We start from the raw sequence: 5,020 nt of genomic DNA on the forward strand, positions 1-5,020 counted from the left end.
GACGTGCCCTTTGACCGCGCCCTGATCGGGGGCGCCCAACCGTTCGCTGGTTGGTGGGCCCCTGTCGCATGCACTATATAGAGTGGTGGGGGCAAGTGGCACTCGGTACGAGGTTGCCCTGAGCTGCCACTCGCCCCACCAGATGACCCACCGATTAGGGTTAGTGCAGTGCCGACGGGAAGCTCCGCCGTGACCTCTCTCCCTCGACCTCACGCCGTCGCCGTCACCACCTCCACCATGTCGACTGCGGCGGATTCCTCCTCCAAATGAAAGGTAAACACTCACAGTACCCTCTACTACCCGGCACAGATCCTACACCTATCGATCTAGCGATTTAAACATTGGTATCAGAGCAAGGTAGTGTGTAGATCTTGTGTTTTTCGGGTAGAAAAGTATGAACAGTATACAATGTGAATGGTTCATTCGATCACTGAAGTCATCGTTGAATATGTGGGAGCCATTATGGATCTCCAGATCCCGCTATTGGTTATTGGTCGGAGAGAGTACTCAACCATGTCCGCATAGTTCGCGAACCGTAGGGTGACACACTTAAGGTTTGATGTTGAAATGGTAGAACTTGAATATGGAATGGAGTTCGAATTTTTGTTCGAAGTCTCGGATGAGATCCCGGACATCACGAGGAGTTCCGGAATGGTCCGGAGAATAAGATTCATATATAGGAAGTCATTTTATAACATTTAAAATGATCCGGAAATTTCTACGGAAGGTTCTAGAAGGTTCTAGAAAAGTCCGGAAGAAATCACTAAGGAAGGAGGAGTCCCGGAGGGACTCCACCTCCCATGGCCGGCCAACCCTAGAGGGGGGGAGTCCACCTTGGACTCCACCAAGGGGGCCGGCCACCCCCCCTCATGGAAGGGGGGAATCCCACCTCAAGTGGGATTCCCACCTTGGGTAGGTTTCCCTACTACATGGAAGGTTTTGGGTTGGGGTCTTATTCGAAGACTTGTAGTCCAACACTTGGGGGTTCCACCTATATAATGAGGGGCCAAGGGGAGGGGGCCGGCCACCACAACAACACCACCTTGGCCGCACCCCAAGGTAGCCGGCCACCCCCTCTCCCGCAACGCTTAGCGAAGCTTCGCCGGAGATCTCCATCGCCACCGCCACCACGCCGTCGTGCTGCCGGATTCAAGGAGGAGCTACTAATTCCGCTGCCCGCTGGAACGGGGAGGTGGACGTCGACTTCATCAACACCGAACGTGTGACCGAGTACGGAGGTGCTGCCCGATCGTGGCACCGTGATCAAGATCTTCTACGCGCTTTTGCAAGCGGCAAGTGAACGTCTACCGCAGCAACAAGAGCCTCATCTTGTAGGCTTTGGAAATCTTCAAGGGTGAGTCTCGATCATCCCCTCGTTGCTACCGTCTTCTATATTGCATCTTGGCTTAGATTGCGTTCTCGCGGTAGGAAATTTTTTGTTTTCTATGCAACGAATCCCTACAGTGGTATCAGAGCCGTGTCTATGCATAGATGGTTGCACGATTAGAACACAATGGTTTTGTGGGCGTTGATGCTCTTGTTATCTCTAGTTTGAGTATTTTGCATCTTTGTGGCATAGTGGGATGAAGCGGCTCGGACTAACTTTACATGACCGCGTTCATGAGACTTGTTCCTCGTTCGACATGCAACTTGTATTGCATAAGAGGCTTTGCGGGTGTCTCGTCTCTCCTACTATAGTGAAGATTCAATTTACTCTTCCATTGACAACATTAGTATCACCGTTGTGGTTCATGTTCATAGGTAGATTAGATCTCTCTCGAAAACCCTAAACCACGTAAAATATGCAAACCAAATTAGAGACGTCTAACTTGTTTTTGCAGGGTTTGGTGATGTGATATGGCCATAATGTGATGATGAATATGTATGAGATGATCATTATTGTATTGTGGCAACCGGCAGGAGCCTTATGGTTGTCTTTAAATTTCATGTTGAGTAGTATTTCAAAGTAGTTGTAATAGTTGCTACATGGAGGACAATCATGAAGACGGCGCCATTGACCTTGACGCTACGCCGACGATGATGGAGATCATGCCCGAAGATGATGGAGATCATGTCCGTCCTTTGGAGATGAAGATCAAAGGCGCAAAGACAAAAGGGCCATATCATATCACATATGAACTGCATGTGATGTTAATCCTTTTATGCATCTTATTTTGCTTAGATCGCGACGGTAGCATTATAAGATGATCCCTCACTAAAATATCAAGATAATAAAGTGTTCATCCTTAGTAGCACCGTTGCCAAGACTTGTCGTTTCGAAGCATCTCGTGATGATCGGGTGTGATAGAATCAACAAGTGCATACAACGGGTGCAAGCCAGTTTTGCACATGCGGATACTAAGGTGGCCTTGATGAGCCTAGCATGTACAGACATGGTCTCGGAACATGTGATACCGAAAGGTAGAGCATGAATCATATGGTTGATATGATAAACACTTTGAGTGTTCGCCATTGAAATTACACCTTGTCTCGTGATGATTGGACTTAGGTGTGGTGGATTTGGTTCGTGTGATCACTAAGACAATGCGAGGGATATTATTTTGAGTGGGAGTTCACCTAGATTTTTAATTATGTTGAATTAAAATTTGAACTCAATTTGTCATAAACTTAGTCTAAACTTTTGCAAATATATGTTGTAGAGATGGCGTCCCCAATCAATTTTAACCAGTTCCTAGAGAAAGAAAAGCTTAAGAGCAACGGTAGCAACTTCACCGACTAGTTCCGTCATGTGAGGATCTTCCTCGCTGGCGAAAATCTGCAATATGTGCTTGATGCACCGCTAGGTGACCCTCCCGCGTAAACCGAAACCGAGGAAGTAAAGAATGTTTACGCAACTCGGAAAGCTCGGTACTCTCAAGTACAGTGTGCCATCCTGTGCAGTCTGGAATCCGATCTTCAAAAACGTTTTGAGCACCACGATCCTCATGAGTTGGTCAAAGAGCTGAAAGCTATATTTGAGACTCATGCGACCGTGGAATGCTATGAAGCATCGAAACACTTCTTCAGCTGTATGATGGAAGAAGGCAGCTCCGTTAGTGAGCACATGCTCGTTATGACCGGGCATGCGAAGAAACTCAGTGACTTGGGAATAGTGATTCCTAACGATCGGGGATTAATCGTGTCCTTCAATCACCGCCACCAAGTTACAAGAACTTTGTGATGAACTACAATATGCGGAACATGAACAAAGAGTTACTCGAACTCTTTGGCATGCTAAAAGCTGCCGAGATTGAGATCAAGAAAGAGCACCAAGTGTTGATGGTCAACAAGACCACCGGTTTCAAGAAACAGAGGGCAAGTCTAAGGGAAATTTCAAGAAGGGTGGCAAGAAAGCTGCCACGCCTCCTATGAAACCTAAGAACGGCCCTAAGCCCGATGCTGAGTGCTATTACCGCAAGGAGAAGGGACACCTGGAAGCGTAATTGCTCCAAGTATCTGGCTGATCTAAAGAGCGGCCTTGTCAAGAAGAAGAAAGAAGGTATATCTGATATACATGTTATAGATGTTTATCTCATTGGTTCTCGTTCTAGTACCTGGGTATTTGATACTGGTTCGGTTGCTCATATTTGTAACTCGAAACAGGAACTAAAGAATAAACGAAGACTACTGAAAGATGAAGTGACGATACGCGTTGGAAATGGATCCAAAGTCGATGTGATCGTCGTCGGCACACTTCCTCTACATCTACCTTCGGGATTAGTTTTAAGCCTAAATAATTGTTATTTTGTACCCGCGTTGAGCATGAACATTATATCTGGATCTTGTTTAATGCAAGATGGTTATTCATTCAAGTCCGAGAATAATGGTTGTTCTATTTTTATGAATAATATCTTTTATGGTCGAGCACACTGAAAAGAATGGCTTATTTTGTTAGATCTCGATAGTAGTGATACGCATATACATAACATTGATGCTAAGCGAATTAAATTGAATGATAATTCTACTTATATGTGGCACTGTCGTCTTGGTCATATTGGAGTGAAACACATGAAGAAACTCCATACCGATGGATTACTTGAATCACTTGACATTGAGTCACTTCATAGATGCGAAGCATGTCTAATGGGAAAAATGACTAAAACTCCATTTTCTGGTATGATGGAGCGAGCTACTGACTTATTGAAAATCATACATACCGATGTATGCGAACCAATGAGTGTAGCATCGCGCGGTGGTTATCGTTATGTTCTAACCTTCACAGATGATCTGAGTAGATATGGGTATATCTATTTCATGAAACATAAAATCCGAAACTTTCGAGAAGTTTAAGGAATTCCAAAGTGAAGTAGAAAATCAACGTAACAAGAAGATTAAATTTCTACGACCTGATCGCGGAGGTGAATATCTGAGTTATGAGTTTGACATGCATTTAAAGAAATGCGGAATACTTTCACAATTGACACCGCCGGGAACACCACAACGAAACGGTGTGTCCGAACGTCGTAATCGAACTCTCTTAGATATGGTTCGTTCTATGATGTCTCTTACCGATTTGCCGTTATCATTTTGGAGTTATGCATTAGAGACAATCCGCATTCAATTTAAATAGAGCACCATCAAAATCCGTAGAAATGACACCGTATGAATTATGGTTTAATAAGAAACCTAAGCTGTCATTCCTTAAAGTTTGGGGTTGCGAAGCCTATGTAAAGAAGTTACAACCGGACAAGCTAGAACCCAAAGCGGAGAAATGCGTCTTGATAGGATACCCTAAGGAAACTATAGGGTACACTTTCTATCACAGATCCGAAGGCAAAATCTTTGTTGCTAAGAACGGAACCTTTCTTGAGAAAGAATTTCTCACTAAAGAAGTGACTTGAAAGAAAAGTAGAACTCGATGAGATTGATGAATCTATACTCGTTGATCGAGTAGCGCAGATCCGGAAGTTGTACCTGTACCGCCTACACCGGCAACAGAGGAAGCTAATGATAATGATCATGAAACTTCGAACGAGGAAACTATCGAACCTCGCAGATCGACAAGGGAACGTGCCACTCT

This window comes from Lolium rigidum, chromosome 6 (assembly GCF_022539505.1).
Source record: "Lolium rigidum isolate FL_2022 chromosome 6, APGP_CSIRO_Lrig_0.1, whole genome shotgun sequence".
In the NCBI taxonomy this organism is placed as follows: Eukaryota; Viridiplantae; Streptophyta; class Magnoliopsida; order Poales; family Poaceae; genus Lolium; species Lolium rigidum.